The following is a 14,416-nucleotide window of genomic DNA, read 5'->3' as shown; positions in this document are numbered from 1 at the left end:
GGACGACTCATGCTCAGGGAAGTCATACTTCATTTGCTGCTGTGAGAGCTCCTCTAGCTTTGTCACCGATATCCTGTTCACCATCACCGGTGGCCACTCAACAGCTCCTTGAGCAATACCCTCTTCTCTTAGCAGAGGTCCATTAATCGTCCAGCCTAGTGCAGTTTTTACAGCATATGGGCCGTTGCCCTCACTGTTAATAACCTTCCAGGGCTCAAGCGCCTTTGGTACATTCGTTCCTATTAACATACCAATTTTTCCATTAATCTGCTTGAGCTGAACCTCCTTCAAATAGGGCCATCTGTCCACATCGCTCTGTTGTGGAATGTTCTCCTTTGTTACTGGAATCTCTGCCTGTGTGAAAACCTGGGGAATCTTCAAAAAGTTGTCCTCATCCAAACCACTGACCTCGAGACCCATAATGACATGAGTACTGATTGTCGCTTCTTTTCCCATGGTGCGTAGCAGAATGTTGGACCTTTTTCCTGTGACGTGTAAATCCCTCATCAACTCGTCTGTACAGAAGGTTCCAGTGCTTCCTGGGTCTAGGAATGCATACGATTCAACTGTTGCGTTGCTCCTTGAACATCTGACCTTCACAGGCACAATTGAAAGCGCACAGACTGCTTCGCCAGCCCCGGTACAACCGCATGTTTCACTGCCTGCTGCTGGAGAAAAACTTGCTGCAGGTTCCCTGATACTTTTAGCGTCACTATCAGGAGGAGAGTACTGCTCCTTATGCAGAATGGTGGGATGTTTCTGAGAACAAGTCTCACACGTGTGTCTTTGCTGGCAACCCTTACTCAAATGCCCCTGTGACAGGCAACCAAAACACAAACTCTTTGATTTGAGGAAATCAAGCTTTTCTCTGTGGGGCTTTTGCTTGAGGAGTCTGCAGCTATTGAGGTTATGCCCTCCCTTATGACAGAAAAGACACTGTCTTCCACCTGCAGAGCCTACATTTTCCTTTTCCCTCTTTGTCTGCTCAGCACTGTTTGACACAGGTGCCGTATTAGTAGCAAAGATGCTTTCCCTCTCCTTGAATTTCAGAGCATTCTCTCTGCGTACATTTGGTTTGCCCTTGTCACTTGACAAAGTGGTGTCCTGAATGTTACCAAACAATGGGTGAGAAGCAATCTTTGCCTGCTTTTCTACAAAACTGACCAGATCAGCGAATCTAGCTCTCATTGCTGTGCGTTCTTGAATGTCACAGGCGAAACCCCTCCACCTTTCCCTTAATTTAAAAGGAAGCTTGGAGATGACAGTTCTCATATTAGTAGGGCTATCCATCTCCTCAATGTACTCCATGCTGTCTACTGTGTTACAGCAAGTAGTGAGGAACATAGCAAACTCCGTCAGTGCATCACCATCCTCTGGCTTGATTACAGGCCATTTTAGAGCTCTTTCAATGTAGGCTGAGGCAATAGTATATTCATCCCCAAAATGCTTACGCAGGAGCCTCTTGGCTTCAGTGTAGCCCCTGTCAGGATGCATGTGCGAACAGCTACGAACAAGAACCTTGGGTCTCCCTTGGGTGAACTGCTCCAGGAAGCGCAACCTATCTCTATTGCTGTCTGTCCTTTCCTCAATCCCATGCTCAAATGTTTTCATAAAAAACCCAAACTCCAGTGGATCCCCACTGAACACTGGAACATCCAAGGGAGGGAGAGTGGATGCTTTCTGTTGTTTTACTAGGAGCTCTGTAATCTCGTTTTGTCGCTTCATGACATTCAACAAGTCTTTAACATCAGCCATCCTGCTTTGACTAGTAATAGACTGGCTATTACCCTTCTTACTCAATGGATGAGGAAGCCTGCTACTCCTTTCTGAGCACTGCATTACTTCCGACTCACACTTTTGACAAACGTCTCCATGTTCTGGCTGAACGAAACCAAAACTGGCCCCAATATTCTGTCCCGGAGCTCTTTGGCAGGCAGCCATTTCGTTAACCAAGTCAGCAGAAGTGTTATGGGCTGGCTCCTTCACAGTCAGCACGTCAAGCTTTGCGCTAGCTGCAGCAATAGCTGTTTGCAACTCCCATTCCTCCCTTTTTGCCTTAAGAACAGCTTCTTGTCTGTCAATCTCCATCTTTTGCTTTAAGGCTTCAGCACGCGCTACAAGAGCAGCCCTTTCTGCCTCAATCTTTAGCCTGGCCGAATATGTGGTCGAAGACACAGCAGAAGAGGTGCGGCTGCTTCGATGGGCTTTACTGTGTCTGCACGACATCGCTGAAGCACTGTCTGCAGGCTCTACTTCAGCATCAATCATTCTTGCTTCATCTACTTGCATTTCCACTCTTTTTAACCATCTCTCGACTTTTTCCACAAAACCTCTCAAATAGCTAGCCTTTGGCTCATACCACTGTGTCTGATCATGAAGAAGTTCTGACTCAGTCAAGCGATTTTTAACTGCATCGTTGTTTTCACAAAACTCAATATACATTTTTGAGAAGTCAGTGGCTAATTTAACAGACACTTCCTCAAAATTGCCATCATCTTCCATAAGGTCCTCAATCTCTTTTATCTTTCTAGTAAGATAACCCAACTTGGTTTTCCTTGTCACTTTAAGCTGCTGAAGCTTTTCCTCTTGTGCTTTAAAGGTTGGCTTTGAAACTCTCTTATCCGGCTGTTCCATATTAATTGCGCTGCCACAAACCTTTCAATGCAATTAATCCTTTACACCAGCCATGTACCTCTTAACCTTACAGGAATTTTCACAAACCTTAAAGCAGGCACAGCATCATACTTTTCAGATGCGGGGCTCTCTTACTGCCGAAAGGATCCAGGAAACACGGGAAGACTGAAGCAGCATCCTCTTTAACGTCCTCACTTGTAAAGCACTTTTTCCGTTTTTCCTTGCCGCGCCGCGGGCCGATTAACTCCGTGCGCCGATGACGCGTGTGTAATCCTCTCACTTTCGGAGCAGTTTTCTGACTAATGTAACGGCAACCTTCGGTCCTTCTTTGCCGCTTCTGCAGGACGTAAAGTTTCTGACTCGTGCTCTTGTTAAATCAGTTGGATGCGTTCCGGTAGCAAAAACGAGGCGAAGGAAAAAAGGGCAAAACATTTATTCTCAGTACCAACCAAAAAAATACAAAACAAATGCCTCCGGTGGGAGCTCCGTTTACTTTCCATTTATGCTACAACGAAAACAACATTAAACGGCGACGGTCAGAAAACTGTTGCTCCACGTCCTGCTTAAGCCTAACCTGACCTCTCCCCCCCACATGCGGGCAAAATACACACCCCCTTTACGACATCTATCAACACTTTACAACAACACAAAAGATTAACAAAGCAGGATTAATTTATGGAGCACAGTATATTACATTATAACATAAAATAATGAAGATTATAACTAGAAACTCAAAGATCATGACAAATACTTAAATATGGCATGATGTAACTAAGTAAAATATTGGCCTGAACTGTCTAAGCTCCAACAATAATCTCCCTCCTATCATAAACAGGAACAGAATCCTTAAGAACATAGGTGGGTAGAGCGTGGGAGTTTTTACTCAGTGAAAGAGAGAATGATTTTCCAGAACTTCTGTGGATTATTTAGGTTCTCAGTGGTGACAGACAGATAATATTCTGATTTAGCTTTCTTAATAGAGGAAGTACATTTGTTTCTTATTTGTCTGAAAAGAAGCCAATCACTGGGGTAGCCTGTTTTCCTAGCTTTGGCCCAAGCCAGGTTGCGCTCATGAATGATATCTGCCAGCTCTGGGGAGAACCAGGGGTTTTCACGACCTTTTATCCGATATCTTCGTAATGGAGCATGTTTGTTCACAATTTGCATAAACCCATCCTTAAAGAGGGTTTATGGGCTGGTATCATCAAAGATGAGCTTGTGGGGCCTTTTTGGGTTGAGGATGGAGTCAAGCTCAACTCCCAGTCCTACTGCCAGTTTCTGGAAGACACCTTCTTCAAGCAGTGGTACAGGAAGAAGTCTGCATCCTTCAAGAAAAACATGATTTTCATGCAGGACAATGCTCCATCACACGCGTCCAAGTACTCCACAGCGTGGCTGGCAAGAAAGGGTATAAAAGAAGAAAAACTAATGACATGACCTCCTTGTTCACCTGATCTGAACCCCATTGAGAACCTGTGGTCCATCATCAAATGTGAGATTTACAAGGAGGGAAACCAGTACACCTCTCTGAACAGTGTCTGGGAGGCTGTGGTTGCTGCTGCACGCAATGTTGATGGTGAACAGATCAAAACACTGACAGAATCCATGGATGGCAGGCTTTTGAGTGTCCTTGCAAAGAAAGGTGGCTATATTGGTCGCTGATTTGTTTTTGAATGTCAGAAATGTATATTTGTGAATGTGGAGATGTTATATTGGTTTCACTGGTAAAAATAAATAATTGAAATGGGTATATATTTGGTTTTTGTTAAGTTGCCTAATAATTATGCACAGTAACAGTCACCTGCACACACAGATATCCCCCTAAAATAGCTAAAACTAAAAACAAACTAAAAACTACTTCCAAAAACATTCAGCTTTGATATTAATGAGTTTTTTGGGTTCATTGAGAACATGGTTGTTGTTCAATAATAAAATTATTCTTCAAAAATACAACTTGCCTAATAATTCTGCACTCCCGGTATGTAGCCCACAGTAGATGGAGTTATCAAGCTGCACTGACAAACATCAGGACTCATGTGATCCCTACATGTGGACCTTTCACACATGGATCCAAGTGCAGATTCAACTCTGCATTACATTTGACTTCAGCTGTTACACACTTTCATTTTCTAGCTGTGTCACTTCCTGCTTTTTGGATCAGAGAGTTTATCCATGTCCACAAATGTTTGGCTGCATGTTTGTATCATCTATATTTTCCAGTCTTCATACAGCCGATATTTCATGTGGACTCCAATCTGCCACCTGCCATCACGTTTTCAGGGTTCATTCAGTGTTGAAATGTAGGACAAACAGCAGCACATGTTCTCTAAATGTTTGCAGTCATTTTAAATGAAGCTGATACTACATGAGACATTTTGCACATTTATTGTCTTTGAACAGAGAATAATAAAGCCATCAAACATATACAGGCTGTGCAAATACAAACTTCTGTGGTGCATTTGATGACCTGCAGAGGAGAACAAGTCGGGCTTTTCAGCCCTAACACAACCTCTTTGTTCTCAATACTACAAAACCTTCAAAGGCTGATATGCAAGTTTGCATGAATCACCAACACAGTTGTGTTTGTTTCTAGTATAGTTATAAATAAGCTGATCAAATATCTGCTGACTGATTAGATCCAGTATCTATTACAGATGAACTGGATATCACAGCATGTTGTTAATCCGTCATATCAAACTAAATAGTGTTGCTGGTGTAAATATCCTCCAATAAAGTCAGATGAGGGCTGCTGTTGCCAGGTAACGATGATGTCACCCTGGATCTTCTGATCTTTAGCATCGTAGCGCTCGGAGTCTGATGTTGGCTCATGTGTTGTCAGACACCAACATGACGTTCTACTAGTCAAGGCCTCACCTTAACCCACTGATGCTGATCACACAGACCCACTAATAGAACTGTTTGATCAGGTTTATGCAGCGTCACCATTAATGTCACATTTAATCACATTTACATTACAAGCCCACTACAGCCATTATCAACATGTTACATTACATTATACATCTGCACTGATTTAAATCACCATTAGTCTTCAGTTAATCCAAAATGCTGCAGCAAGAGTCCTGACAGGGACTAGAAAGAGAGCAGATTTCTCCTGTTTTGGCTTCCCTTCATTGGCTTCCTGTTAAATCCAGAATTCAAAATCCTGCTCCTCACATACAAGGTCTTAAATAATCAGGCCCCATCTTATCTTAATGACCTTGTAGTACCATATCACCCTATTAGAGCACTTCGCTCTCGCTCTGCAGGCTTACTTGTTGTTCCTAGAGTATTTAAAAGTAGAATGGGAGGGAGAGCCTTCAGTTTTCAGGCCCCTCTTCTGTGGAACCAGCTTCCAGTTTGGATTCAGGAGACAGACACTATCTCTACTTTCAAGATTAGGCTTAAAACTTTCCTTTTTGCTAAAGCATATAGTTAGGGCTGGACCAGGTGACCCTGAATCCTCCCTTAGTTATGCTGCAATAGACGTAGGCTGCCGGGGATTCCCATGATGCATTTGAGTTTTTCATTTCCAGTCGCCTTTCTCACTCACTATGTGTTAATAGACCTCTCTGCATCGAATCATATCTGTTATTAATCTCTGTCTCTCTTCCACAGCATGTCTTTATCCTGTCTTCCTTCTCTCACCCCAACCTGTCGCAGCAGATGGCCCCGCCCCTCCCTGAGCCTGGTTCTGCTGGAGGTTTCTTCCTGTTAAAAGGGAGTTTTTCCTTCCCACTGTCACCAAAGTGCTTGCTCATAGGGGGTCATATGATTGTTGGGTTTTTCTCTGTACCTATGAAGCGCCTTGAGGCGACTTTTGTTGTGATTTGGCGCTATATAAATAAAATTGAAATTGAAAATTGAAATATTTTAACCTGATTCATTTTTAACACCTTAACAGTTCATTCCTCAAATCAAACAAGATATTTGACCCTCAAGAAATGTACCAACAAATAATTTTGCAATAACATATTTATTTTTCAGCTTTTCCAAGTGAAATCAAACAAGTGTATTTAACAGTGAAACCAGAGTGGAAGCTGCTCATATAGAGTGCAACCCAGGCTAAAGTAAGTTGAGTAGAGCAGCATCATCAAAGTGTCGGCTCTTTGAACGCGTTGCAAGAACGCCATCTGCAGGACACTGGAACATCATCATTGCATTATACAGTTTCCTCTCTAACTGGATGCAGCTGTGAACAGGAACAGCTGTGGAACTGAGTGTCATCTATGGATGGATGCAGGTCAGTGTGTTGCTGGTGATGAATCACAGCGTCCATCTCACGTTGGAGTCACAGCTTTTCTTCAGCTGCTCTGCTCTTCAAATGTAAGGCATCGACGGCTCTCCTTTTCAGCTCCCTTGGAATATCACCTTCTTCTGTCTGAGAAATATTCATGAAACAAACCTGACAAAACACAAACAGCAGCAGTAACAGTAAACTGTACTTATAAACTCACTGAAAACCCACATTTGAACTCTACCTACTTGTTCATCAAGGCATAAGTACAAGTGCAAGGAGACGTCACAGACATGTGGAAACTGTCCTTGTGATGTGAAGACGGTGGACTGTGGAGGCCACTGCAGACTGTTGGACTCCAACCAACTGCAGCTTGAATCACTGAATTTACACCGAGCACTGCAGATATATTTTAAGTCTTCTACGTTTTATAAATAATGAAAAAAATGCTTTGTGTTGTCGATAGAGACACATTAAAGCAAAATTTGCTAGATGACAATGAACTCAGTTAAATCAGTACAATAAGTGTGGAGCCCTTCCTTCAGAATGTGTCTGCGTAGGTTCTCAGTCATCCAGGTCATGGTAGTCTAAGAAGCAACCACAACCTCCCTGCAGAACATTTTGCAAAGTGAAATTTGTTTATTGTCCCATCAACAGTTTACCTGCAGAATCTTCTTTGCAGGAGTGCGATACAAATATCTTTACTGTGAGGAAGAGACGCAGAAAATACAACGTTTCCCTCTGTGACAATGAAAACGTGCTTGTTAATATCAAAAGGCTCATCATTATAATGGACATAATGAATATAAATAACAGCTATAAAACAAGTACCAGGAGATTTTCTTTGAGATTGAGTAGAGCGATCCTTCTTCCTTGATTCATTTCCTGCTCACAGCATGAGCTGACCTCTGACTTCCTGGTCAAAGTCTCTCAGCGTTGACTGGAAAATCAAATCGAACTTGGCCTCAGCAGGCTGGTGACCTCCTCTTTGTCCCATCTCTGAAGGAGCTGCACTTCTATAAGTAGGAAATGTTAGCTGTCTCAGTTTGAATCTAAATGAGTCATTTTGACTACTAATACAGAAATATGTATACCTAGATCTGATGACTTCCTCCTCCCAAGACCTGTTTTCTATGAGCCTGGGCCACATAACCCAAAGCACAATCAGGCCAGATATGGCATGCAGTCACATAAACAGTGGCATCTATGCCAGGCCTGGCCTGTATCTGGATGACATACGTCTTATGGAAGTCAGCCAGCAGTGCCGGCTTGATACCAGATCTGGGCCAGACCTGCTTGCTATGTGGGTGTTTGTCTGATAAACACCAAACAGTGTTTTATAAACAGGAAATGTTGTTCTTGTGCCATATAGTAAAAGAAGATACTGACATGTATATGTGAGGACAGCACACACACAGTCCAGGCTGATGTTCTTGTCCTGTTTTCACCAGCTCACTGATGACACTGGATCTGCTCACCTGTTTTAAAATAAAGATCATGTCAATGGTTTCAAGTCGATAAGAGAAATAATATTTTTGGGACACAGCGCTGCGGCTCATGAATTGGTGATAATGACCTACTGAGCCTGCTAGCAGGTGCCAATCTGAGCCACAGTTATGGGGCTGATAACTGTGTCACGATCGGCTGAGGCAGACTGTGCGGAGGTGTGTGTGTGTTGGACCCAGGTATGGACACAGGCACAGACACAGAAATATCTATAACAAAAGGTGAGCCTATATTATGGCTGATACAGGGCAACATAAAGCAGAAAGGGCAGTGGAGAAACTAAACTAGAACCTTGTGCACAGTGCAATACATGAATAACTTAAACATGAACTGCACAACAATCCTGAAAACACTTAACCTGACATGACACGAGTAATGTCACACAGACTACGAGACATGCCAGACGGTGGCCCGTTTCCATCCAACAGGAAAACAGATGTGAGGGCAGCATCAGTGAGAGTCACAGGGCGTCACACACTGATCCATCCTCCTCCTCTTCCACCTTCTGCTGGCCCTGAGGCTACTTTTGTTGTGATTTGGCGCTATATAAATAAAATTGAATTGAATTGAATTAAAGCAGCTGGACTGATGCTCGTGGACATCCATGGAGGAAGAAGCTGCTCTGACACAGATCCACATCTATTCTTTCATTTGAGACACCAAGCTAACAGATGTGATACTGGAAAGTCCACTGGTCCTTAATCATGTGGTTGTGTGGCTGTGGAGCAGGATGAAGGAGTCTGACCTGAGCCAGTGTTTGACATGAACACATCAGCACTGCTGTCAGTGAGCCTAACGACAGCCGTTAGCATCATTTCAGTGTTTCAGTCATTTAAAAACACTTCCTGTCACTGTGGTGGTTACAGTGACATCATGCAGTTTGTGTTTTGACCTCCAGAGGGCGACAAATCAGCACAGACAGAGAGCTCCATTCAAACTTTGCTGCCATCAGTAATAATTCTTCAAATATAATCATCAGTGTTTGAGCAGTTATGATATCAGGGACAATCTAGACATGTGTGACAATACTGAACATGTCACATGACACACCTTAAACATCATGTGATCCACTCTCAGTCTGCACTTTCATTCATGACTTCAACAGGTTGAAATGAGCTTTGAAGAAACATTCAGTGAAATAAATCTTTCATGGATTCATGTGAGCAGCAGATGAACTTTGTACCAACAACATCTTCAATAACAGAGTCTGAATGAAGCTCAGGTGTTGATGCTGCTCCCTGATTGGACGGTTGGTTTCAGCTCTGCTCTCAGTCTTTACTGCACAGGTGAAGGTAGAAAGTGTGACTGGATCTATAGACTGGAAACAGAGAAACATGCTGAACATTTGAAGCTTTGCAGCAGAAATGTTCATGTTACAAATACAGCTGATCTGGGATCAGTGTGTTCACACCTGCAGCTACAACAAGGTTTCACGTCTCCACACGTCAGCATGTGAACTTTACTCTGACTCAGTCTGAGCAGTCAGACGGCAGATTTTAAAGTTAACACATCAACACACACAGATCTCTTATCTTTAATCTGTCACCAGTTAAGCACACAGACGGTAATGTGTTGGTTCATCCTCAGCGCTCAATGAAACTGGGACAGTTTTATAGCTAATAAAATCATACTAAACTTAAAACTATGAGCAGAAAGTGATCAGTCATCAGTGATGGGACTCTGTTCTCCCCTTTAACTGCAAACAGCCAGCATGAGCAGATAAAACCTGTTTGTTCCAGTGAAGTCAACATTCAGATTTTACTGAAGTGGAAAAAACAATAATGTTTATGGTTAAATAATGTTTAAATGTTTGATTTTTAAATGACATTACAGTGTTTAACTTAAAATTAATTTAAAATACTTCATTACAGAACGTAACACTTTAGCTATTTAATTAATTTTGGTATAAATTCATCTATATGTGCAATCAAAAACATGAAGAGATTATCTAAATGCATTTTAAGATTAATTTGTATTAGTCAGCAGATTCAAATTCAGAACAACAGCTTCAAATAACAAGAAGCAAACCTTCATTCAGGCTAAAAACAGTCTTTTTTTTGCCATCAGAATTATTGTCTAAAGAAAGAAGCAGTCAGAGCAACTCTCTGCCGAGGCAGCTAATTCTCTTTACTTTCACCAGAATACTCTTATATTTCTGATGTATTCTTTGGCTTTACAATACTTTCTTCGAAGAAATAACACATTTTGTGGCCAATGTCATATTTAGAATCTGTATTATTATTTCCTAATGAAAATGCAAACAAAGGCAGTAGAATTTTAAGCATAGTTTTAAATATGAGAAAGCATTTTATGAAAGTTTGACCTTATTTGACCTTAAGGAAGAGGTCAAAGGTCCACAGTAATGTGACTGTCTTAATAACCTGTGCGTGGCAGTCAGAGTGAAGACCAAAAGTGCAGGACTCGGACACAAAGCTGGAATTACTAACACAATGGTTTAAACAAGGCAGGAACTACAGACTTACTAACTAGTAAGTTAGAAACGCTACTGTGAAAGCTCGTGTCACAGTAGCTTTCACAGTAGTTTGCTGCTACCTTTCAGGCTGCGTTCACACTGCAGGCGAAAGCGCATCAAATCCGATTTTTTTGACCCTATGCGACGAATATCCGATCATGGTGTGACAGTGTGAACGGCACAAATCTGATATTTTCAAATCTGATCTGGGTCACTTTCTCTTTTGAAGCAGCGCTCCTCTAAAACAGCAATAAGGATCATTATTAGGTTATTAACATTATTATGTAAATAACAAATTAACTTAAAGCAAAAATTGGGAAACGTAAAGTCTGAAGTCTTTATATTAAGGACCATCAGTCACACAATACTGTTGCTCTGGGTCTAAACAGAGCGCGTTGTGTGTGCTTTAGCTGAAATTAGGCTACGTTCACACTGCAGGTCTTGATGCTCAATTCCGATTTTTTGATCAAATCCGATTTTTTTGTCTGCTTGTTCACACTACAAATAAAATGCGACAGCAAACGCGCTCTAGTGTGAACGCTCAAAGCGGCCCGCATGCACAAAAGAAGACGTCCTTCAGTCAAAGCTGACACTATCAATAACAGTCAGTCTAAAAAACTAGCAGACCTTCCACTAGAGCAGGGCGATATGACCGAAAATATTTATCACGATATACATTTGAAAATTTGCGATAACTATATAACTGACAATATAATTGATACTAGACAAAATACTTTACAGCTTCACAACTTTATTAGTGCAAAAAACCCCATCAATGTATTTTCACTTAAGCAGCTGTTTTTTATGTGCATTAAAGTTATATAAAAATGTAACAGTGCAAACTCCTGTCTGACAGTTTAACCAAAAGGCATTTCCAGTGTAAACTGGCCGACATATCCTCAGCATAACCATGTATAATATCCACAAAACTTACAAAGAGGTTATACACACACAATACGGTGATATTATGTTGAAGTACAGTACGTATCACTCCGCGAGGCTCCTGCCTATGATAGCCGTAATGCTCCGACAATCCATCCAGCAGTGCGGCTTCGTAACTTAGCAAAGTTGTACTAAAACATTTGACAGATTTTCGAGCGCCGTGTACCACATAAAATCGTTTCAAGGTCAGTAAACACAACCAGAATTCATACATAAGGCACACGGGATTATAAGGGACACTGTCAATTTTCAGAAAAATCAAAGGATTGATTTTAAGTGTCCCGTATTTTCCAAACAACACGGTAATAACGACGGCCCGCTAGCATGCGCTACCAAAAATAGTGCTTTGTTGTGTATCTGACGGACGAAAGCTAAACCAGTTCCACACCACTGAAGTTGCAGCATTTTTACAAACCAGTTCTGGTTCATCTGTTTCATTTAACGATCCACTTTCGCTCTTCTCATTCTGCGTCGCCGCCATGTGCGTATGTAAACATAGGCACTGCGCATGCGCGCTTTACCCATATTCTATTGCGATATTTCATTTTCCTATCGTTGCCCAAAATTACACCGGTATTACTGTGAACGGTATGATATAGCCCAGCCCTACCTTCCACTCCACAATTAAAAACAGTAAGACTCCATAGTGTCAGGATAAAGCAACATTAAATATTGGATCAGCTGTTTGAAATAACTTCATTTTGTATAAATACACACCTGATATAACAGATAAAACATTAACACCTGCTTAAAACGCACACATAGAGGAGACGTGCAAAACCACCATATATAATTTTCTCTTGATTAATTTTAAAGATTAAAGAGTGCACAGGGCGAACTACTATGTGCAGCTTCTTATTAATGGCAATGATCTGAAAATTATCCTTTCAAGTGAATCTATTAATTCTGCTCATTATTCCATTAATCATTCCTACATTCTTCCTACATCCATTCTCATTCCATACGGAGTATTTTGCCTGACAGTTCAAGCTGCAACTTTTTAGTCTCATGCTGAGTCTGGTGCAGGTATTGCACTCAGCTTCAGCTCCTCTCTTTATGGCTGCTCTCTGTTTATACCAACTTTATTGTCTGGTTGGCTTTCTGACTCTGGTTTTGACTGCACACCATGAAGCCAATCACATGCAAAGACAGGGACCATATCATGCAGGCCAGGCACGCAGAGAGACGGGGGTTTAAAAGCTGGTGTGTTGGGAAAAAGTGACGAAGCAAAAATGTCAAATGAGCAGCATTTCAATGATAGACTGCAAAGCTGAGTGCAGAATTGATCAAAGGGATAAACCTGATTTCATTTTCCTTTGTTCCAAACTTGTCCAGCCTCAGACCTCGTGTGTTCTCCCTGGTAGTAGTTAATGCATAAAAATAACGTTTTTATGAAAACAGTGAATAAAATGTTGCTTTCTTGAAAAAGATAATGTACATTTGAAAATGGCATAAAGTTATACAAAGTGTCTTTGAATGGCAGAGATGTGTGCGCGTACCACAGAGCCATGGCTCACTGTCTGAGTGTCTAAATGAGTCTCAGCGGCCTGAACGCTCGCTTGAAGTCGTTAATAATTCTTAACTTGTTGGATCTGCTGCTCACCACAAACCAGCACAAGCATGAATTTGGTCTTTTAACTGTGTTTTTATAAGTGTTACAGCTTCTCCTAGTAATAAAAACCTCCTTTATTTCCATTCATGCTACGCAAAGTTGTCAAGCAAATAACAGTTAAATAACAGAAAAGTTTGTTTTTCCACTTTTTGCTACAGAAATTTCTGGATTTTTCACGACTACAGTTTAAAAATCAGAAGGAAAAAACTGCAGTCTGGGCAATGAGCTGTCAGGGCTTTTTTCTATATTTGTACACCTTTATTTCTTACGATTTAAGTTGGCCGTGCCAACAGATTTCTGTCACAGCAGCTTTTTCATTATCATCTAGAAAAACAGTTAAATATGTCACACTGACAGAAAGCAGCCCTGGCATTTTTGGTCTAGGTGGCCGATCATGATCGCTCCAAAAATATATCAAAAATAAAATACCATAGTGTGAAAAAGTGTCACACTTAAATGTTTCAGACCATCACATCTAAATATTACACAACAACACAAGTAAACACAGAATGCACTAAATGAAAATGTTTATTATTAAGATAAATGAACTGTTTGTGTGTCACAGACCAGAAGCTCCTCCAAAGCCAGACTTCATGCCAGCATCCTAAGAAATTCAGCAACAAATGAATTGAGATCTGTGTGGACAGGGTTATAAAGCTACGGGACTCCACCAAACCACAGTGAGAGCCATTATCCACAGATGGAAACCTTCCTCGGAGCGGCCGGGCATCCAAAAGGTCCAAAACAGAACAACAAAGCTGCACGACCCACTCGCCTCAGTTAAGGTTCATCACAAGGGATAAGTAACAAAGTACAAATACTCTGTACTCTACTGAACTAAAGTAGAATTTTCAGGTATCGGTGCTTTACTGGAGTACTTTTTACTTTTCCTCATTACATTCTGAAACAAATATCTGACATTTTGTTGTTACTTTTGCTTTAACACATTTGCAGGGGGTCATTGTTTCTGTCACTCTGAGCGTACCGTCCTCTTTGAAATAATCACCAGGGGATG

At 41.4% G+C, this 14,416-nt stretch overlaps 1 long non-coding RNA gene across 5 annotated transcripts; it reads right to left on the bottom strand.

Moving 5' to 3' along the window:
• Positions 1 to 6,588: 6,588 nt before the first annotated feature.
• Positions 6,589 to 11,035, bottom strand: LOC109199783 (uncharacterized). Of its 5 annotated transcripts, none has more exons than XR_003217820.1 (3): positions 9,425 to 11,035; positions 8,258 to 8,346; positions 6,589 to 7,884 (listed from the first exon to the last, which is right to left on the bottom strand). It is a non-coding gene; the product is annotated as an uncharacterized LOC109199783 (long non-coding RNA). The 5 variants fall into 5 exon arrangements; XR_002060089.2 differs by lacking the exon at positions 9,425 to 11,035 and having other exon boundaries at positions 6,589 to 7,036; positions 7,117 to 7,884; positions 8,258 to 9,312; XR_002060092.2 differs by lacking the exon at positions 9,425 to 11,035 and having other exon boundaries at positions 6,589 to 7,012; positions 7,117 to 7,884; positions 8,258 to 9,312.
• Between the last annotated feature and the right edge of the window lie 3,381 nt (positions 11,036 to 14,416).

The sequence above is a fragment of the Oreochromis niloticus genome, unplaced genomic scaffold (genome assembly GCF_001858045.2).
Source record: "Oreochromis niloticus isolate F11D_XX unplaced genomic scaffold, O_niloticus_UMD_NMBU tig00002548_pilon, whole genome shotgun sequence".
NCBI classification, from domain to species: Eukaryota; Metazoa; Chordata; class Actinopteri; order Cichliformes; family Cichlidae; genus Oreochromis; species Oreochromis niloticus.
The sequence above is the reverse complement of the archived record's forward strand: the minus strand, read 5'-3'. Positions and strand labels throughout refer to the sequence as shown.